Here is a 23479-nt window from a genome sequence, read left to right as displayed (position 1 = left end):
TCCATCACTGTGTCCATCTGCACTTCCTGTAACTACTGAGAAATCACGTTTCAATAGTATTATTAAAAGCTTAAAAACGTCTGTAAGATGCTGCCATTGTTTGTTTTGTCATTTTAATATCTACATAAGTAACATCTGCCTATACCCTCTAACCCTGCTCCTCCGCACTTATGACACCCAATTATTTATCAGGTTGATGTATTCCTCCAGTTACTACAGATCGGTGAAAATCCCAGGTCTGGAGGCAATGTCACTGAAAGGTTGAAGCAACACAAAACCTGCTTGTGAGGAGAAGCAGTGAGCCTCGATCAACTTCCGTCTCATTATCTCATTCATTAACCAATCAACCCCTCGCAGACCTGAAGTGCCCTCGCATTCTTGGGGCACAAGGCATGCACTGACCAGCAGGGCAGTAAGCAGCTTTGGATTGAAGACGCAGATCAGTTCAGTAGTGCGCAGGGCTGGGAGAGCGCAGACATCGAGGACTTTACAACAACAACAATAACTCGCACTTATATAGGGCCTTTAACATAGTGAAATGTCCCTAGGCGCTTCACAGGAGTGTTATGCGATAAAAATTTGACTCCGAGCCGCATAAGTAGATGACCAAAAGCTTGTTCAAAGAGGTAGGTTTTAAGGTGCGTCTTGAAGGAGGAAAGAGAGGCAGCGAGGCGGAGAGGTTTAGGCAGGGAGTTTCTGAGTTTGGGGCCCAGGCAACAGAAGGCACGGCCACCAATGGTTGAACAATTACAATCAGGGATGCTCGAGAGGCCAGAATTTAAGGAGCGGAGACTCGAGGGATTGTGGGGCTGGAGGAGGGTTACAGACATAGGGAGGGGCGAGGCCATGGAGGGATTTGAAAACAAGGATGAGAATTTTGAAATCGAGTCATTGCTTAACCCGAAGCCAATGTAGGTGAGCGGGACTTGATGCGAGTTAGGGCAGGGGCAGCCGGTTAGAGCAATATCCAAATATCCTGCCCAGTCACCCAGTCACTGACTGTCGAACCTCAGAGTTGGACAATTCGGACAGGTGTAACAAGTGGCTGCTGCAGGGGTCAGCTGAGGACTATTGTCAGGCTGGCCTGGGAATGTCCGAAACAATTACATTAAAGTACGCGCAGCCTATTTAACTCTTTTGACTGCCATCCAAGTTCTATAAATAAATGAAACAGATATTAAGAACTGTGCGAAGTCGTAGGCCCGTTTTTTTTTAATGATACACTTGAGCTATCAAACATATCTGAACACCACTGTGAAAATAACTCGCCAGCGTCACAATGCCTGAAGTGCGTTACTGATGCCAGGAAAACTGACAGCGCATTTAGCGCTTTCCCCAACTGTTCCTTTTCGATCTCCGCTGTGTATTTGTTATCCTTTGGCAAATATTCGTCAGAGATGGATGGTGGGGCGGGGGGGGAGGGGTGGAGGGTGGCGATGGGGGGAGGGGGCGGTGATGGGTGATGTGGAGGGAGCAGTGGGGGGTGGGGGAGGTGTGCGGAGGGGGATGATGGGGGGGGCACAGGGGGAAGTGTAGGTCGAGTGTGATTGGCCTCGAAAGATGGCCGCCGTCACTGACACCAGTAATGCCCAATGGTCACTCTCCACGAATGCTTCCTCACTCTGAGGTGCCTCCACTCTAGCTTTAATTGGAGCTGTTCACGGTTCCACCAACGAGACCTGAAAATGCTCATTTGCCACACACCAAGGTGAGTGACGTTGTGCAGTTAAATGGAGCCCTTTTGGCAGTGACTAATGTTAGCATCGAGCTCTCCCAGCGCCAGGTACTGAACAACTTGCTGCACATCGAGACTCACCCAACAACCTACTTACCACTAACATCAGAAGAGAGAGCCACACTGCCTTGGGACCAAAAGGAGCAGTGGCTTAGAATACTCTTCCATCACCTGTAATTCAGTGCCGATTGATGGGGCGAAATATCCCTTGTGTTAACTGTAAGGGCTCTGTGTAAAATGATTCTGGGCAGGCTCAGCCCAGTCTCTAGTGGACATAGTTCCACAGCACAAGTAGGCAATCAAGTGGCAACTCTCCCCAAAGAGACATTAAGAATGGCTTGTGTGGGAGATAGTCCAGCCGAGTATGGTGGGGGAGAAGGAATCACTTGGCCATTTGCTGCTCCAAATCATCAGCTCCAATTCATAACAATCAGTCGAGGGAAAAGTCCTCTGCTGAAAATATTTATGATAATGAAACTGTACTGTAACATAAAAACATAGAAGGTCTTTGGATAAATCTGTTAGAAAATCTATATCAAGAACTTCTTTAATCGTTCTTCAGCTGTGGCTCAGTGGGTCACACACTTGCCTCTAAGTCAGATGGTTGTGGGTTCAAGTTCCATTCCAGGGATTTGAGCACATAAAATCATAGGCTGACACTCCAGTGCAGTGCTGAGGGTACTGCACTGTTGGAGGTGTCGTCTGCTCTCTCACGTGGGCATAAAAGACCCCATGACACTATTTTGAAGAAGAGCAGGGGTGTTATCCCCGGTGTCCTGGCCAATATTTATCTCTCAATCAACATAACAAAAGCAGTTCATCTGGGTCATTATCACATTGCTTTGAAGGTATGAGGCGTGAATTGGCTGAGATGGATTGGCGAATGATACTTAAGGGGTTGACTGTGGATGGGCAATGGCAGACATTTAGAGACCGCATGGATGAACTACAACAATTGTACATTCCTGTCTGGCATAGAAATAAAAAAGGGAAGGTGGCTCAACCGTGGCTATCAAAGGAAATCAGGGATAGTATTAAAGCCAAGGAAGTGGCATACAAATTGGCCAGAAATAGCAGCGAACCTGGGGACTGGGAGAAATTTAGAACTCAGCAGAGGAGGACAAAGGGTTTGATTAGGGCAGGGAAAATGGAGTATGAGAAGAAGCTTGCAGGGAACATTAAGACGGATTGCAAAAGTTTCTATAGATATGTAAAGAGAAAAAGGTTAGTAAAGACAAATGTAGGTCCCCTGCAGTCAGAATCAGGGGAAGTCATAACGGGGAACAAAGAAATGGCGGACCAATTGAACAAGTACTTTGGTTCGGTATTCACGAAGGAGGACACGAACAACCTTCCGGTTATAAAAGGGGTCGGGGGGTCTAGTAAGGAGGAGGAACTGAGGGAAATCCTTATTAGCCGGGAAATTGTGTTGGGGAAATTGATGGGATTGAAGGCCGATAAATCCCCAGGGCCTGATGGACTGCATCCCAGAGTACTTAAGGAGGTGGCCTTGGAAATAGTGGATGCGTTGACAGTCATTTTCCAACATTCCATTGACTCTGGATCAGTTCCTATGGAGTGGAGGGTAGCCAATGTAACCCCACTTTTTAAAAAAGGAGGGAGAGAGAAAACAGGGAATTATAGACCGGTCAGCCTGACATCGGTAGTGGGTAAAATGATGGAATCAATTATTAAGGATGTCATAGCAGTGCATTTGGAAAGAGGTGACATGATAGGTCCAAGTCAGCATGGATTTGTGAAAGGGAAATCATGCTTGACAAATCTTCTGGAATTTTTTGAGGATGTTTCCAGTAGAGTGGATAAGGGAGAACCAGTTGATGTGGTATATTTGGACTTTCAGAAGGCATTCGACAAGGTTCCACACAAGAGATTGATGTGCAAAGTTAGAGCACATGGGATTGGGGGTAGTGTACTGACATGGATTGAGAACTGGTTGTCAGACAGGAAGCAAAGAGTAGGAGTAAATGGGTACTTTTCAGAATGGCAGGCAGTGACTAGTGGGGTACCGCAAGGTTCTGTGCTGGGGCCCCAGCTGTTTACACTGTACATTAATGATTTAGATGAGGGGATTAAATGTAGTATCTCCAAATTTGCGGATGACACTAAGTTGGGTGGCAGTGTGAGCTGCGAGGAGGATGCTGTGAGGCTGCAGAGCGACTTGGATAGGTTAGGTGAGTGGGCAAATGCATGGCAGATGAAGTATAATGTGGATAAATTTGAGGTTATCCACTTTGGTGGTAAAAACAGAGAGACAGACTATTATCTGAATGGTGACAGATTAGGAAAAGGGGAGGTGCAAAGAGACCTGGGTGTCATGGTACATCAGTCATTGAAGGTTGGCATGCAGGTGCAGCAGGCGGTTAAGAAAGCAAATGGCATGTTGGCCTTCATAGCAAGGGGATTTGAGTACAGGGGCAGGGAGGTGTTGCTACAGTTGTACAGGGCATTGGTGAGGCCACACCTGGAGTATTGTGTACAGTTTTGGTCTCCTCACCTGAGGAAGGACATTCTTGCTATTGAGGGAGTGCAGCGAAGGTTCACCAGACTGATTCCCGGGATGGCGGGACTGACCTATCAAGAAAGACTGGATCAACTGGGCTTGTATTCACTGGAGTTCAGAAGAATGAGAGGGGACCTCATAGAAACATATAAAATTCTGACAGGGTTAGACAGGTTAGATGCAGGAAGAATGTTCCCAATGTTGGGGAAGTCCAGAACCAGGGGTCACAGTCTAAGGATAAGGGGTAAGCCATTTAGGACCGAGATGCGGAGGAACTTCTTCACCCAGAGAGTGGTGAACCTGTGGAATTCTCTACCACAGAAAGTTGTTGAGGCCAATTCACTAAATATATTCAAAAAGGAGTTAGATGAGGTCCTTACTGCTAGGGGGATCAAGGGGTATGGCGAGAAAGCAGGAATGGGGTACTGAAGTTGAATGTTCAGCCATGAACTCATTGAATGGCGGTGCAGGCTAGAAGGGCCGAATGGCCTACTCCTGCACCTATTTTCTATGTTTCTATGTTTCTATGCTATTTGTGGGAGCTTGCTGTACGCAAATTGGCTACCGCGTTTCCCACATTACAACAGTGACGACACTCGAAAAGTACTTCATTGGCTGTAAAGCACTTTGAGATATCCAGTGGTTCATGAAAGGCGCTATATAATTGCAAGTCTTTCTAACTTTCTTCAGGATAAGATTTCACAAACGAGCAGATTTCCCCTGACTATGCTCAGTCTCAGATTACATCCTGCTTTGTAAGGACAGGGTTGGGGCACCATGTATCATACGTCTAAGCCGTCTCTGTGTCCAGTAAGGACACAGAAAACACGGCCCCAGGTCAATCAGAGTTCAATTGTTTGGTGAGGGAACGTACATTTCAGGCTCCAGGTCAGAGGAAACTAACATGGAATGACTGGCTTTCCTTTTTTCAATAAAAGGAGTGATTTGAGTCTGTAACAAAATGTGACACTTTGAATTGTGACATGGGGAATGTAACTAACTACAAACAGAACAACATAAATCTGCTAAGGTGCAACTCACGGTGACTCAGAATGCGTGCTGTTTTATGAGGCCAGAAACACTATTATTCTTCTGCTGAGGTGTGTCGCTTCGAGGCTACAATGTCTAATTGGTGTTGAACATTGGATGAGTTTATGGAAGTGTGACGGGCGGGAAGTGCGCACGTCGATGGACTGTTATATTATTATAGATATAGAGAGATACATTAGAATGGTTAAACCATAAACACAATCCTCTGCTAACCTGCTCCATGCATTGTGCTGTTACGGAGAAGCGGTAATATAAGAGTAAAGACGTCTTACTGCAATTATATAGGGCCCTGGTGAGACCGCACCTGGAGTATTGTGTCCAGTTTTGGCCGCCTTACCAAAGGAAGGATATACTTGCCATAGAGGGAGTGCAATGAAGGTTCGCCAGACTGGTTCCTGGGATGGGGGATTGTCCTATGAGGAGAAATTGAGGATGTCATGTATGTAACCTTTATGTAACAACACTGCAATACTGTATATATGTAAGAAATGCACACTTTGACCACAGGGGGTGAACTTGTGGGAGACACTCCTCACCTAGTCATTCAGGTATATAAAGGGAGGTCCCACACAGGGTCATCACTTCTTGGTCCTATGAATAAAGGTTCAGGTCATGGAGTGACCTTGTCCATAGAATGTGCCTCGTGTGGATTTGTGGTATTGTGTAAGGACTTTACAGAGCAGACTAGGCCTATATTCTCTAAAGTTTAGCAGAGTGAAAGGTGATCTCAATGAAACATACAACATTCGACAGGGTAGATGCAGGGAGGCTGTTTCCCCTGGCTAGGGAGCTTAGAACCAGGGGTCACAGTCTCAGAATGAGGGGTCGGTCATTTAGGACTGAGATGAGGAGAAATATCTACTCGGAGGATTGTGAATCTTTGGCATTCTCTACCCCAGAGAGCTGTGGAGGCTCAGTCGTTGAGCATATTTAAGACAGAGATCGATAGATTTTTGGATATTAAGGGAATCAAGGGATATGGGGATAGTGCAGGAAAGTGGAGTTGAGGTAGAAGATCAGCCATGATCCCATTGAATGGCGGAGCAGGCTCGAGGGGCCGAATGGCCTACTACTGCTCCTAATTCTTATGTTCTTATGTAATATATTTTTTCACAATGAAGGAAGGATGGATCATTTTTCAGCTGTTCATAAGTTGACTCCTGTCCAGCAGTGCTAGAATTTTGATTAATATATATTTATCAAATGCCAATCAGAGTAAGGGACTGCCAACAGTCATTGAGCGGTCTATGTTTTGGATCTTCTCAAACTTGCCCTTGGAAGAAGAAGCCTTGCATTGGGTACAGCAGGGAGCATGGGGGAGGGGTGTGTGTCATAATCTTACAGAGCATCACGACTGATAACCAAATGAATTGGAATTCAGAAGAATGAGAGGTAATCTTATCGAAACGTGTAAAATTATGAGGGAGCTTGACAAGGTGGATGCAGAGAGGATGTTTCCACTGATGGGGGAGACTAGAACTAGGGGGCATAATCTAAGAATAAGGGGCCGCCCATTTAAAACTGAGATTAGGAGGAATTTCTTCTCTCAGAGGGTTGTAAACCTGTGGAATTCTCTGCCTCAGGGAGCTGTGGAAGCTGGGACATTGAATAAATTTAAGACAGAGATAGACAGTTTCTTAAACGATAAGGGGATAAGGGTTATGGGGAGTGGGCGGGGAAGTGGAGCTGAGTCCATGATCAGATCAGCCATGATCTTATTGAATGGTGGAGCAGGCTTGAGGGGCAGTATGGCCTACTCCTGCTCCTATTTCTTATGTTCTTATGTTCTTATGAGATGCGTACGTAAAGAATTATCAGACCACAACCGTGCTCTACTTTCACTCGTTCTCCTCAAGAAGCTAATTTATAATGTTGAGCATAAATAGATGGAATACAAACTCCTGTGTGCTAACTACCAATTTTCACCCTCAAACATCTCATTGCTTTTAGCTGCAGTCTGCGGGGCAACAATTGTAGCTGAGGGCCGATTTGTCCAGGATCTTGGGCCGCTCCTGGTTTTTCCAACATTCTTTTTCCCGCTTTGTCTGCTTTGTTAAAATTCTGGAATACATTTCAGCGAACCTCGCTGTGGATTGTAATGAGCCGAGGCACAACATGGAGAAAGTGTTTCCTGGTCCCAGTTCCAGTTCAGCAAAGGTTGGGATTGGTTGACATCACCGTTTTATTTAATGAATCACACGTGTTTACTCCCCGCTCCTTCAGCTGCCCAGTGTTTATAAAGTCACTCAACTTGTCAACTGCTGCTATTTTGACAGTAGACCAGACAGTCAAAAAACAGCTTCCAACACTTTTTCTCAGATTGTTATTAACTCTTTTCTGACCTGGATCATTTTTTTTTTTCCTGTTGGTTCACTCAATCCAACTGATTTTTAAATCTCTATTATCCCACCTCTACTCTATGGCCCACCTTCAGCAGAACCAGCAAGACTGCTTTGTTCAGTATTGCTCCTTGACTGACATCAACTGTGATTGGCAAGCGGGGTTATAGCAGGTTGAGTACTCTCGCTTTCCTTTCAATTTTTCTCCTTTCCTCCACTGAAAATGTTTTACTTCATGATGCCACGAAGAGTAACAGTGTTTTCACAATAAAACTAAAGTCCCTTATTTATTGAGTGCTGTGCCTTTAAGAGGCACTTAAAGGGACTCACCTTCTTTATGGTGAAGATGGCGATAACATTTATAATGCAATGCTCTGCCACAAACAAAAACCGGCCCATTAAAATAACTTGGGTCTATTTTACATTAACAACAAACAAACAGCCTTCTCCTTGTCACAACTTTGAGGTTCACAGGTGGTGCGGACAAGGCTGCTGCACAATGGATTGGATATCTTATCTCCATCGTGTACTCATTTCCATGACAACGACAGGTACCTTTTCAAATCATCATCACAGACAGTCCCTCGAAATTGAAGAAGACTTGCTTCCAATCTAAAAGTGAGTTCTCAGATGACTGTACAGTCTATTACGGGAATTACAGTCTCTGTCACAGGTGGGGCAGACAATGGTTGAAGGAAAGGGAGTCTGGTTTGCCTCACGCTCCTTCCGCTGCCTGCGCTTGTTTTCTGCACGCTCTCGGCATCGAGATTCAAGGTGCTCAGCGCCCTCCCGGATGCTCTTCCTTCACTTAGGGCAGTCTTTGGCCAGGGAGTCCCAGGTGTCGGTGGGAATGTTGCATTTTATCAAGGAGGCTTTGAGGGTGTCCTTGAAACGTTTCCTCTGCCCACCTGGGGCTCGCTTGCCATGTAGGTGTTCCGAGTAGAGCGCTTGCTTTCGGAGTCTTGTGTCGGGCATGGGGACAATGTGGCCCGTCCAACGGAGCTGGTCGAGTGTGGTCAGTGCTTCGATACTGAGGATGTTGGCCTGATCGACAACACTGACGTTGGTGCGTCTATCCTCCCAGTGGAATTGCAGGATCTTGCAGAGACATCGTTGGTGGTATTTCTCCAGCGCTTTGAGGTGTTTACTGTATATGGTCCACGTCTCTGAGCCATACAGGAGGGCGGGTATCACTACTGTCCTGTAGACCATAAGCTTGGTGCCAGATTGGAGGTCCTGGTCTTCAAACACTCACTTCCTCAGGCAACCGAAGGCTGCGCTGGCACACTGGAGGCGGTGTTGGACCTCGTCGTCGATATCTGCCCTTGCTGAAAATAGGCTCCCGAGGTATGGAAAATGGTCCACATTGTCCAAGGCCGCGCTGTGGATTTTGATGACTGGGGGGGGGGGGGCAGTGCTGTGTGGCGGAGTCAGGTTGGTGGAGGGCCTTTGTCTTACAGATGTTTAGTGTAAGGCCCATGCCATAGTGTACACCTCAGTGAAGATGTTGACGATGACTTGGAGTTCAGCCTCTGAATGTGCGCAGACGCAAGCGTCTTCCGCGTACTGTGGGCCGATGACAGAGGATGGGACAACCTTGGATCTGGCCTGGAGGCAACGATGGTTGAACAAGTTCCCATTCATTCTATAGTCGAGTTCCACTCCAGCTGGGATATTGTTGAGAGTGAGATGGAGCATTGCAGCGAGGAAGATCGAGAAGAGTGTTGGTGTGATGACGTAGCCCTGCTTGACTCCAGCCCAGATGTGGATTGGGTCTGTGGTGATCGACCTTCCTGCTACCAAGCCTTTCACTCCCCATTTTCAAATATGGCGCGCTTGACAATCGATTTCAAACACAGTGTCTGCTCCAAGGTGACTTGGCCTCCCCCAGCTGAATGAATGCTGGTCTGAAAATGTATTGGCGTGGAAATTCTGGGCTCCCGGGTCCGTACGGAGTTTCGACGGACCCGGGAAGGCATCGGAAAAGTTGGTTTTCAGCGCACAATGCGCATGCACTGAAAACCGGCTTTTCCGATCTGTCAAGCTAGAGCTTGACAAATCCTCTATATCTCGGAAGCGAGGACATTCACATGGGCAAGATTGCGGTATTTATCCATATCTTGCCCAGCGGATGTCCTGAAAACACTTGTGCCTGATAAAAGCAGGCACATAGACTTCTTTTACAGGCATAAGAGTTTTAAAACATACAAAAACATAACAAAATAAAATTTAACAAACACATTTTATTGTTAAAAACATTGCCTACTATTGTAAGTTTATTTAAAATCAGAATTAAAAAAACTTTTAAAAAAATCAGATAAATATATATTTTTTATAAGACATTAATAACTTTAATTTAAATTAATCTTAAATATGTAGTGTATATTTTCTATTTTTTGTTAGTGTTTTGGTGTTTGGGAGCCGTTTCTCAATCATAATAATGGGAACTCCAACTTACGGCGTTCCCATTATTATGAATGAGAAAATACTGTACCTTGATTGGCTGCCCAGAGCCGTGTGACTCCAGCTCAGCACGCGCTCCGACGCACAGGGAGAGGAGGCCTGTGGATCGGGAACTCGAGCGGGCGCAGCAGGAACAGGTAAGTGCGCTTCTTTTTTCCCGTCGTTCGCCCGCGGGAAGACCTCGACCGGGATTTCGAGACCAAGGTTCAGTAACAAAATAAATCTGTTCGCAAAAGGAGCGAATTGGAAACGATGTCCCGTAAGGATTTTAATTCTGGAAAACATTTAGTGGGCAAGATTTTCCTTAAATAATCATAATTATATATCGTTACACGGTTTGAAATTTAGAATAATTTAAATAATATGCAAATAGTTCTTATAAGCTCCAAGTGGTTCAGCCAGCAAGTTGTCCTCCTATCATCTAAAAACGCTCGTAATGATGTGATGATAGAACAGAAAAAATTTTCCAAAAATAGATGGAAGATATCATTAACAAGCATGTTGCAGTGAGTTGGAGACTGTTACGCTTGTTATTTATTGCCATGGTTAAGACGAGCTACTGTGGGCCGTGTGGGATCAAAGTACTTTGAAATGGAGATGCTTAGACATTTACTGCAGTGCCCTCTTTGGATGCTGGTGTTATTAATTTATTATCAAATTAGTGCAGTTTAATTAAAATTCTTTGAATATCTACATCTAACCCGGTCAGGCCACATGAAGTAGAGTTCAGGAATATGTCCCAAGGCTCGGGTCATAAACCCTTCACTGCGACATGAAAAACACAATTCAGGGTGTTATGCTGCTTCTTATGGAACCAATCATACGAGTTGTTTCTCTGTTAAACACTCTCATAACACTCCAGCAGATGGAAGAGATTAGGAGATACTCCAGTGTTGTTACATTAAATACCAGAAGAAAAATACAATTACAGCTAAGTAAAAACATACCACAAAAGGATTAATGAAGAGATGTGCGGTTCAGTTCAAAACATTGAACACTTTCAGTTCCAACTGATGGCAACTGACAGACTTCTCTCCGGCTTATTAAGAAGGATGGTTGAGGGCAGGGCATTGGGCTCATTTAAGAAAAGCTACATAGAATTACATGGCATTTGCAGCACAGAAATGGGTCACTAGGCCCAACCGGTCCAGGCCAGTGTTTATGCTCTCTCCTCCTGCCTCTCTTCATCCAACCCCATCAACATAATCTTCTATTCCTTTCTCCCTCATGTGCGTATTATAGCATTACAACAGTGACTACACTCCAAAAGTACTTCATTGGATGTAAAGCGCTTTTGAGACCTCCGGTGGTTGTGAAAGGTGTTATATAAGAACATAGGAACAGGAGTAGGCCATATGGCCCCTTAAGCCTGCTCCGCCATTCAATAAGATCAGGGCTGATCTGATCATGGACTCAGTTCCACTTCCCTGCCCACACCCCATAACCCCTTATCCCCTAATCATTTAAGAAACTGTCTATTTCTGTCTTAAATTTATTCAATGTCCCAGCTTCCAGAGCTCTCTGAGGCAGCGAATTCCACAGATTTACAACCCTCTGAGAGAAGAAATTTCTCCTCATCTCTATTCTAAGATCGTGCCCTCTAGTTCTAGTCTCCCCCATCAGTGGAAACATCCTCTCTGCATCCACCTTGTCAAGCCCCCTCATAATCTTATACGTTTCGATAAGATCACCTCTTATTCTTCTGAATTCCAATGAGTAGAGGCCCAACCTACTTAACCTCATAAATCAACCCCCTCATCCCCGGAATCAACCAAGTGAACCTTCTCTGAACTGCCTCCAAAGCAAGTATATCCTTTCGTAAATATGGAAACCAAAACTGCACGCAGTATTCTAGGTGTAATCTCACCAATACCTTATAGAAACATAGAAAATAGGTGCAGGAGTAGGCCATTTGGCCTTTCGAGCCTGCACCACCATTCAATATGATCATGGCTGATCATTTTTGCAACTTTAGTACCCCATTCCTGCTTTCTCTCCATATCCCTTGATCCCTTTAGCTGTAAAGGCCACATCTAACTCCCTTTTGAATATATCTAACAAACTGGCCTCAACAGTAGAGAATTCCACAGGTTCACAATTCACTGAGTGACGAAGTTTCACCTCATCTTGGTCCTAAATGGCTTACTCCTTACCTTTAGACTGGGACCCCTGGTTCTGGACTTCCCCAACATCGGGAACATTCTTCCTGCATCTAACCTGTCCAATCCCGTCAGAATATAGCTATAGCAAGACTTCCCTACTTTTATACACCATCCCCTTTGCAATAAAGGCCAAGATTCCATTGGCCTTCCTGATCACTTGCTGTACCTGCATACTATCCTTTTGTGTTTCATGCACAAGTACCCCCAGCTCCCGCTGTACTGCGGCACTTTGCAATCTTTCTCCATTTAAATAATAACTTGCTCTTTGATTTTGTAAGTCTTTCTTTTCTGTTTTATTTAGCTTCCCCTTAAATGCAAGCAGTTAAATTGTGTAATGGGAAGAATGGTAGGACTGGTATTCTGGGAGGGTGAGATCAAATGAATAAAAGAAAGAACTTGCACTTATGTTGCATGTTATCACATCATAGCATGTCCAAAAACCCTTCACAACCGAAGAATCACCTTTGAAGTGTAGTGACTGCTGTTACGTAGGCAGGTGTGAGCGATATTGTTAACCCATCATTTTTTTATTTGCCAGCTTACACCATGAGGGTTTCTGAAAATATTTACACGTGATTTTCTTTCCCCACTGCTCGCACACCATGATTAGTATTACTACATTTTCTGCCTCCTTGTTACAGTGCAATCTGCCTATTGTAGTTCCACAGTAACAGGCTGAGAGGAATTTCTTCACAGCCGGGGCTCCCTCAATCCTTGCTGGCTGGCTGTCACGTGACATGGGTTGGTGTGGTGCATTCTGGGTATTTCAGTTCTATCGCTGCAGAATGAAAACGTCAACGTTAAGGGGCCGGACTTGCCCCTTCCCTTAAGGCCTGTTACCACTGGAAATCGTTGCCCATGCTGCGGAGTGCAATGACCACTGATTTTTTTTGCCGTAATGGGCGCAATTTTGAAAATTCCGCACCTGTGTTATCCCGGTGGTGACCTGCTCCCCCCCCCCCCCCAACCCCCATCCACCACTCTGCTGCTGCCGATCCATCTGAAGTGCGTCATCAGAGCGCACACCGCTGATGTTACCCACCCCCACCCCCCCACCCCCCCGAACGCAAAATTCTACAGAGAAAATCTTGCTCCCTCCGCTCGGCGCCAAAGGCAACTTTTTCGGTCGGTGCGGCTGCCATCCACAAATTGGCAACGTCGCCAGGTTAAAATCACCAGATTCCACTGATTGCGTTGGTTCAGGACCTTCTCTTCAAATTGCACACATTTTCATAGGTGCTAGGAGGTAGGTTTTAAAAGTTTTTCACATCAAAAATAGTTAGCTGACCAATAAATTAATGATCACAAACCAATAAAACCATTAAATGGTTCAGTATATTTTTTTAAAGTCATTTTCAGTGATGACTGACAGATTACTCACAGGTGGAGGAATGGATATTCTTATTAAAAATGCGTATTTTTTGCTGAAAAACGCATTTTCAGCTACATTAATAAAACTGCACAAAGTTTCCACTCTTAAGTATATTAAGGAATAGTTGTATTATGCTGCCCGATTGCGTTAGTTGATGGAAGATTTTACGCTTGTGATTATGCAAATTAATTACTGTAACCTAACCAGCTCAATTTTGAGTGCATTTTTGGCGCAAGTTTCTGACTGCGCCCATAGCAGAAACTCTACACCTCCCCCCCACCCCGCCCCCACCCACTACAACCCTCCCTCCCCAATGTTTAATGACTTTGGTAAATGCTCATCAAGGTGAGATATCTCACCGCCAAGAAGAGAGCATTTTCCCCACTTGCTCTGCATACACTTTCTGCACCAAGCACTCCAAGATCAGATATGACTTGGGATAGAGTCAGTATAAATAAAACTTTCTTTACAGTTCCAACCGTGTATCTTAAATCCCTTCGCTGAAGCGCACACCCCACTACATCAGTGTAATGTTTCAATTTGTCAGCCATCTTTGACCCCTTTGAATGAGACGATACATTTACTGCCACTTTAAACGAACATCTGGGCCATACCATGCTGCTCCGCTGTGTTCCAGCAAAATGATCCCAGTCCGCTTCTGAGGATGATAGCTTTTCCTGGGATGGAAACTTTACTGCCTTGTAGTGCTCGAGTCGGTGGGCAAACTGCAAACAATGAAACACACTACATACTACATTAAGATAGATTCAAGTGACAAGCTGATCCTCAAGTGAGGATGTGCATCTAGTGCACATTAACGTGGTCTGAGAAGCATTAAACCCAAGTATGTGCCAGCGATAGGCAGAGTTACATACGATGGTTAGTGGCACTGAATTCTGGAGCACACTGACATTAGTTAGGTGTCAGAAGTCTTTGCCTTGCAGATTTTCCCAAATCCTGCCCACATGGAACAGGTCCCACATACATATATATGCCGCATACTGCACACAATATGTACACAGTGTAAGGTCTAAGTATAAATATATGATGAATATTTTGAGAGAATTATGTATTTGCGATACACCGTACATACACTTTACATAATTCTGTAGCCTCTATATTTTAAATGTGTTAACTATAAAAGGTTGAATACCTTGTGATGTTGCGGAATAAGTGTCAATGGGGTGTGGCAGGATCGGAAACGGCGGCAATTATGCAACTGGGGCTATTTAGCAATAATAGCAAGCTCCTAGTGTGAAAAATACCTGTCACTGCAAGGTCTCTAACTGAAGGGGCAAGATATCTGGTTTTTCTACAGGAATTTAAAGAGTGGGCATTTGCTTTGGTAAACTGGTCTTGTCCAGGCCTGGGTGGGCCAGGGGAAGGAGTGCACAGTGTCCACCAGTACACGCGAGGCCTTCTGCGATCAATGTCACCAAAGGGACTGGAGTGTTTGGTGGACACAAGCAATATTATTATTTTAAGTTATATGTTTTCTTTGTTTTATGACACAGGGCAACCCAGTGTCTCCTTCTTGTTCATTAAGAGAGGGCATACCATTACACCAAGGTATGCTGATGAATCTATGGAGACGCAGCTGGGAGAAGTGCAGTAGAGGACAATGTTTGGCACTGAAGGGCACAGTCCACATTGGCATTTTGCTAAGAGTGCAGTGTGGGAGATAGTGTGCATGTCAATGCATCGACAAACCCAATGGTTATGGCCGCAAGTAAGCAAAAACATTCAGAGACTTTACCAAATCAGCTAAAACAGGATTGTCCACCATTACTTTCTACTGAGTAACTGGACAAAGTTTTCACTGTCTCATGCTATCTTGCAGTCCACCAAATGCTTGCCATGTAGGTCCATACTCGAGCAATTTCCACCTGTAACATTTCCCACATGTACATCCTTTAAGAGATTCATCCACAAATTCCTTCCTTCTGAATCTTGCTGCATAATACATGCACATATCCCCGCACAATCAGCTGCAAATTGGCCACTTGGGTCTCACGATGGGGTGATATAAAGGAACAGAAAACTGTGGGTCATGTTAGTATTGTTTTCCAATTTATGCTGGGTCTCCACTGCCAGTACGTACCCTGAAAATTAACCCTATGTGGACCTCCGACACTTCTAACCTTTCAACTCTCCTCTGCTTGTGGGACAAGCTGGCACATGACAGAAGAGACTTGACATGGAACGATGAAGTGTCTTGTAGTCTAAAGCCTCGAGTGTATTTGATGAAGCCAACTTGGAGATCATTGCCCAAAGGGATAGAAGGAGTAGGGGGGAGATAAAACTGGAGGTGTCTCACAAGCTCAGAGCTTCTCACATTCTTTCTTCTCATCATACTTAAACAATGCCTTGTGAGTCTTGCAGCAAAGCACAACAGAGTGACTGCTGCCAACGAACTGGGAGCAACTGGAAGCAGCGCAGAAGCATTCAAGTCCCAAATTGGAAAACATTGCCCAAAGAGATAGAGGGAGTAGGGAGAGATGAAGCTGGAGGCTTCTCACAAGCTCAGAGGAGCTGATAGTGATTAGTACACTCGGCGAGAGTACAATAAAACTCTCACAAGCTGACAACATCTTAATATCATCTTCAAGTCACATTTCCTCGTTAAATTGTACTGGCAATTTTAGCAGTTCATTCTGATGATAATAATCACACTGCCCAGTTATGTCCAAAACCACTGGAACTGCATATGCGTAACTACATTATGTCGTTGACAGCAGTCGAGTCGAAAGCACAATGTCATGTGATACAGTATAGTGCCATATAAGGAATGAAAAGCGAAGGGTGAATTTCTGTGTGTGGGTGTGGGGTGGGTGTGGGGCTTCTCCTGGTGATATTTTACTGAGTTTTCAAGGCTCTTCCGCCGAAGCTACGGCGAACAAGCGGGAGAACCTCGGTGGACATTTGCACAAGCAGCGTTATAACATATATTCCTCTTCCCTTTCCATGGGTGTGTTGTTGGAAGCAATGTTATGTCCCAGTACCTCGCAAGAAGCCAGCCCTTTAGAGCACCTCATGTCACTATCTCTACCATCGCAAGCACCAGGATAGGCTCCCGGGACCCTATTAGTTCTACCCACAGCGAGTCCAGCTTTGGTGAGAAGAAAAGTCCTACAGCAGCTGCAAGAGCCAAGGCAGCCATTTTGTGCCTGGAACAATGTGACCCATTGCAATATCTCAGGCTGGCATTCCTTCAGGGCACTGACTTTAAAATATTAAGACTCTTCAGTTGAAGTGCTACTGTAGAGAAACTGGCAATGGAGGATTGAGCATTTTGGCCCTAAGGAATGGAGGCTCAGGAATGGCATGATCCAGGAGGGAGGGAGTGGCTTTGGCTCTGTGCTCAACACAGAAATAAATTAGCTGACCTCTCCAGAGTGTCCAAGGTAACAGGAGGTATCTCGGCACAGACAACCCTTGTAACATTATACTCTACCAAACATCTTTCCAAGTTGCAAGTTCCAGACCGTTTGCAACCTTGGTGTCATGTTTGACCTATCACCATCACCAAGACTGCCTTCTTCCACCTCTGTAATATCGCCCCTGCCGCAACTCATCCGCTACTGAAACCCTCATCCATGCCTTTGTTATCTCTAGACTTGACTATTGCAACGCTCTCCTGCCCGGCCTCCCATCTTCCACCCTCCATAAACTTGAGCTCATCCAAAACTCTGCTGCTCGTATCCTAACTCGCACCAAGTTCCATTCACCCATCACCCCTGTGCTCGCTGACCTACATTGTCATACAGTCCGGCAATACCTCAATTTTAAAATTCACATCCTTGATTTTAAATCCCTCCATGGCCTTGCCCCTCCCTATCCCTGTAATCCCCTCCAGCCTACAACTCTCCGAGATGTCTGCGCTCCTCCAATTCTGACCTCTTGTGCATTCCCTATTTTAATCGCTCCACCATTGGCGGCCGTGCCTTCAACTGCCTGGGCCCTATCCCCTGGAATTCCCTCCCTAAACCTCTCCGCCTCTCTAACTCCCTCCCCTCCATTAAGGCGCTCCCTAAAACCTACCCCTTTAGGTCATCTGTCCTAATATCTCCTTCTGTGGCTCGGTGTCAAATTTTGTCTGATAACGCTCCTGTGAAGCGCCTTGGGATGCCTTACTGTGTTGAAGGTGCTAGATAAATGTATGTTGTTGTTGTCACTGCAGCCACTCCCCATAAACTTGAGCTCAACCAAAACTCTGTTGCCCGTATCCTAACTCGTACCAAGTTCCATTCACCCATCACCCCTGTGCTCGCTGACCTACATTGTCATATCGTCCTGCAACGTCTCAATTTAAAAATTCACCTCCTTGATTTTGAATCTCTCCACGGTCTCGCCCCTCCCTCACTGCACTGAACATCATCTGCAGCTTACCAGCAACGTGCAAGAGCTACCTCAGTAGAGTACATGCATCCACTCTTCTCCTGTGAGTGCTCCTTTACGCACAGTTAAACACATAAAGAAAGTAGTGAAAGACCACACATGATAGGCATTTAATGACCACACATGATAGGCATTTAATTGCCAGCACCTGTTTCCACCCCCATTTCGGAATGGCTAAATGTGCGTTGTATTCCATACGCTGGCACAGAGAGTAGCTTCGTTCTACTTTTTTTTTGGAGAAATGCTCACAAGAAAGACAAGGAAGCACCACCTCAATGCCTCTGCTGCAAATCATCAACCAGCCACCTCAGAACTATTGGTCACTGTCGGAGAAGTAGGAGGTTGCAAGGGGAAGCGGGGTGACCCTAAAACACATTGAGCAACCGGTCGCTCCCTGCGTTACGCAGTTGCTGGGTTACTGGGCCCCAGTGTGGCATCGCTCAAGCACAAAATTGATGCTGAACTCCATCAATCCTGCAGGATCACAGGGGCACTTTGAACCCGACTTCCACACTGCTCTATGCTGCATCGTGAGGAATGCATCAGCATCGCTTATGCCTTCAGTAAAAAGGAGAGACATAAGCAGGTGTATGGTCCTAGGTACCCACTGCATGGACACAATCCACCACCCAAGAGGGACCTGGTGGTCCTTGTACATGAAACTCAAAAAATCGGCATGCAGGTACAGCAAGTAATTAGGAAAGCAAATGGAATGTTGGTCTTTCTTGCAAGGGGGGTGGAGTATAAAAGTAAGGAAGTCCTGCTACAATTGTGTAAGGTGTTGGTGAGGCCACACCTGGAATACTGTATACAGTATTGGTCTCCTTATTTAAGGAGGTATATACTCACATTGGAGGCAGTTCAGAGAAGCTTCACGAGGTTGATTCCTGAGGTGAATGGGTTGTCATATGAAGAAAGGTTGAGCAGGTTGGGCCTGTACTCATTGGAGTTCAGAAGACTGAGAAGTGATCTTATTGAAATGTATAAGATTCTGAGGAGGCTTGACAGGGTAGATGCAGAGAGGATGCTTCCTCTCGTGGGGGAGTCTAGAACTCGAGGCATCATTTCAGAAATTGGGCCCCAAGTTTCGGCCTCAGTTGCTCCTGATTTTTTGGAGCAACTGGTGTAGAACAAAGTATCTTAGAAATTCAAATTCTCGGCATTTAGTTTGCTCCAGTTCTAGTCAGTTAGAACAGGTTCACTTTGGAACAGAATTTTGTTTTTAAAGGGGGTGTGGCCGGCCACTTACGCCTGTTTTCAAAGTTTCAGCAGTGAAAACTTACTCCAAACTAACTTAGAATGGAGTAAGTGAAGATTTTTGTACGCTCGAAAAAAGCTTGTCTACACTTTAGAAAATCAGGCGTAGGTTACAAATCAGGTGTAGGGAATGGTGGGGGGGGGGGGGGTTTAAAGGGAAGTTTACAAACATTAAACACTTCAGTTTTACAAATAAAGAGCCATCATCAATAATAAATGATAAAAACATCAATAAATCAACCAATAAATCAATCAAAAAAAATTAATAAGAAATAATGTTTTTAAAAAATCAATAAATAAAACATTTTCTACTTACCGACTGCAGCACCGGGAGCCCTCCAACAGCGTGCTGGGATGCACCCCCACCCCCAGTGTGTCTCTGTCAGTGTCTCTATCTCTCTGTCTGTCTGTCTGTGTGTGTTTCTGACAGTGAGGGGAGGGGGAGGAGGGGGGTAGGGGGAGATAGGAGGGGGCAGGGGGAGGGGGGGCAGGGGATGGGGGAGGCAGAGTGGAAGGGAAGGAAGGGGGAGGGATGGGGGAGAAGGGGGAGGGATGGGGGAGAGAAGGGTGGGGAGGAGAAGGGGGAGGAGGAGAAGGGGAAGGGGGGAAGGAGAAGGGGGGGAAGGAGAAAGGGGGAAAGGAGAAGGGGAGGGAAAGGAGGGGGGGAAAGGAGAAGGGGGGGAGGAAGGAGATGGGGGGGGAAAGGAGATGGGGGGTGGAAAGGAGAAGGGGGGGGAGGCTGAACGGGCTGGACCCGGCCGGGCCCAAGACTTCGAGCAGGGCCCGTCCCCAGCACCAGATTTACAGGTAGGTGGCGTTGGGTCGGGTCGGGTCCGGGGTCGGGAGCGCGGGTCGGGTCGGGGGGGGTGGAGGGAGGTCGGTTTGGTTTGGGTCGGGGGGGGGAAGGGAGGGAGGGAGGTCAGGTTGGGTGGGGGGGGGGGGGCGGGAGTGCGGGTCGGGTCCAGTCCGGGGGGTCGGATCCGGTCCGGTCCGGGGGGGGGGGAGGCGGAAGCGGGAGTCGGGTCGGGTCGGGAGGAAGCAGGAACTGGGCGTGGGAGGCAGCCTTATGCACGCAGCCCCAGTGAGGCTATTTGGCCAGGGCTCGGGGCTGCGTGCATCGGGCCCCTCCCACACAGTTTTGGGCGCCTGGAGCTACCGCACATGCGTGCCCACTGTAGCGTGCATGTGCAGAGGTCCCGGCACTGTTTTCAGCGCAGGGACCTGGCTCCGCCCCCCACAGCTCATGCTGCGCCACGCCCGACTCAAGAGGACCAGCAGGGAGCCGGAGAATCTGTAAGTTTTTTTTAGGCGCACTTTTGTGGCGCGAAAAACGGGCGTCCAGGTGGCACGGCCCGAAACTTGGGCCCAAGGAGTCATCCATTTAAGACGGAAATGAGGAGGAATTTCTTCTCTCAGAGGGTCGTGAATCTTTGGAATTCTCTACCCCAGAGAACAGTGGAGGCTGGGTCATTGAATATATTTAAGGCAGAGATAGACAGATTTTTGAAAGATAAGGGAGTTGAGGGTTAACGGGAGAGGGCAGGAAAGTGGAGTTGAAGCCAAGATCAGATCAGCCATGATCTTTTTGAATGACACAGCAGGCTCGAGGGGCCAGATGGTCTACTCCTGCTCCTATTTCTTATGGTCTTATGTTCTTAAGAGGCTGAAGTCCAGAAAGATTGTTGCCTCTGAAAATCACTTATCCCACAATACTACTGTGGGAGACTACAGAGTAACAAAATGGCAGGAAATGCCAGTGTACTTGGTTTCTTCAGGACTACTCCCTCAAGACATTGACCTTCGAACAGAATCACAGGTGTACACTGAATAGAGCAAGAGCCGGGGCGGCAAAGACTGGGGACAATGTGGCCAAATGCAAGCAGGGAAATGAATCCCAGCTGTGAATGTGGGGAGCCGAGCCCAACACTGGAACACTGCGGTTTTGGAGCGACAAGCTGAGGACGAATTATGAAATCAAATCCCACAATAGCAATTCATTAAATCCGGTAATTTCTGGGGCGGCAGCAGAAAATGACTGTGAAAGCTGCTGGACTATTATTGAAACCCTGGTCTGGCCTACATGTGACTCCAACCCCGCACCATGTGGTTGTCAGGGTAACTAAGGTTGGGTAATAAATATTGGTTTGCCAATGTCACAAATAAAACTGACATTTTGGGGTTTATATTGTTTTGTGTTGCTTTTTGCAGTGCTCTGGACAACATATAATGTTTTTTTCACACACTGCCAAATCGTGACACTGAAGGATAGAGATCACTGTTGTTCACATTAACATACAAATCTTGAATGCACTTGCTTTCTTTACTATCTTAATGGAGAGGGATTAACTTGTTTATTTTAAACCTGTTCAGATTGCAGAGAAGAATTTGATACAAGTACATTAAACCTTTCTACAACTTCACTACCAATAGTAATCTACCATATAAAGGTATGAGATTCAGTCACTAAAGTAATGGCGGCAATTCTTACGGATATTCAATACTAAAACTTATAAAGTGGAACATTTTTCCATTATGTATAGGGCAGAAAATGCAAAGCTGCAAAGGAAAGCTAGGTTAAAATCTAGAGAAATCTGCTTTAAGATAAATGTCTTGCAGTCAAACGAGGGGAGAGCAGTGCTGGGTAACGGGCACCATTCTTGCCAGTATCAGATCAGGTGCAACATGGGTTCGACTCAATTCGCTGCTTCCACTCACCTGTTGCAGCAATGGGACCAGCTTCTCCTCTTGGTACCCACGGTGCTAATGCACTTTGCAGGAACGGTCATGGATTCATCTCCTTCAGCGCTGGTCCAACCTTCGAAATAACAGTCGCTCTGTGTGCAAAGCCTTGACCCAGGAGCACTGGATGATCTCGTTTGCTGCCGAACATAAAACAGGCACTGTCACCCACTTGCCTCGATGGGTTACTATGTTGCTGGAGGAGGAACGGACTCTCCAACATGATGCATGGGAGCAGCCAAAAGTACAAGTGATCCCAATCACAGGTTTTATCTTGTTACCTCCCAGTTGTGACAATCCCACAGCCTGGCACTGCCCCCGTGAAGATGCCCGGGTCAGTAATGATGAATAGACGGGGTTTCTTTTTGCGAGTGCCTATGTATTGCACTATTTTAATTTGATCATTTTCTTATGCTGCAATAAGCTAGTAGCTTCTTCTTTATTAAAGCAGAAAGTGCTGTAAAATGCTCAGCAGGTCCAGCAGCATCTGTGGAGAGAGAAAGAGAGTTACCGTTTCTGTGTGTGTGTGCGTGTGTGTGAGGCGGCGGGGACGGAGGGGGGGGGGGGAATGGGATTTGGGGGGGGGGGAATGGGGGGGGGGGGGGGAGGGGAGGTTCTCCTTACGCCATTGTACTGGGTTTTCAAGGCTCGTCCGAACAAGCGGGAGAAGCTCCGCGGACATTCACACAACCAACGTTATAACTGTGATATATTCTTACGACATCACTAGCAAACACACTTCACAAGATGGCTCTTAACACAGAAACCTGTCATCATGTGACCTTGCCACATGATCCTTTTATTTTTTACATCAGTCGTTACAGTACATCAGTAGTCCATTGGGGGAGCTCTATTACAGTAACATGGACGCGACTGCTGCCAATGACATAAAGTAACTCTGACGAAGGGTCATCGACCTGAAACGTTAACTCTGTTTCTCGCTCCACAGATGCTGCCTGACCTGCTGCGTGTGTTCCAGCCTTTTCTGTTTTTATTTCAGATTTCGGACACCCGCGCTGTTTTGCTCTTGTTTTAGCTTCTTTTGTCGTTTGCTACTGTTAGCTGTGATGTCAGCTTGATTACAAAAATCCTTCCGTTCCGATATCATCCCCCAGTCTAGACATCTGCTCAAGCAAATCCAGATCCACGACTCTTTGATCCTCGGCCCAATCTGCAAAACAGCGACAAGGGTGGAAATGTCACGTAACACACGCACACATGTAGAAATGACGGCCGAGGAATTCCGCAGCACAAAGGAAAGAACTGCCAGAACACAACGCTGGTTGGCAAGCTGCAGAGATCCACAGTCAGTGGACGGACTTGAGTGACACTCACTGCAGCCTGTTACAAAAAGCACAGGAAATAAGAGGAAGAAAAGTGAAAAGGCTACTGGGGCAGATTTAAAGCAGATGTTTGCTCGGGTTATCTGCCATGGATACGCCA

At 46.2% G+C, this 23479-nt stretch overlaps 1 long non-coding RNA gene across 1 annotated transcript in view; it reads right to left on the bottom strand.

Moving 5' to 3' along the window:
• LOC139227159 (uncharacterized) overlaps positions 1-22313 on the bottom strand; it is a 147211-nt gene extending 124898 nt beyond the window's left edge. The window contains exons 1-2 of the long non-coding RNA XR_011587399.1: positions 22013-22313; positions 14257-14367 (exon numbers count right to left, since the gene is read on the bottom strand). This is a non-coding gene — a long non-coding RNA (uncharacterized lncRNA). The remainder of the gene's footprint in view (positions 1-14256; positions 14368-22012) is intronic.
• Positions 22314-23479: the final 1166 nt, after the last annotated feature.

The sequence above is a fragment of the Pristiophorus japonicus genome, chromosome 16 (genome assembly GCF_044704955.1).
Source record: "Pristiophorus japonicus isolate sPriJap1 chromosome 16, sPriJap1.hap1, whole genome shotgun sequence".
NCBI classification, from domain to species: Eukaryota; Metazoa; Chordata; class Chondrichthyes; family Pristiophoridae; genus Pristiophorus; species Pristiophorus japonicus.
The sequence above is the reverse complement of the archived record's forward strand: the minus strand, read 5'-3'. Positions and strand labels throughout refer to the sequence as shown.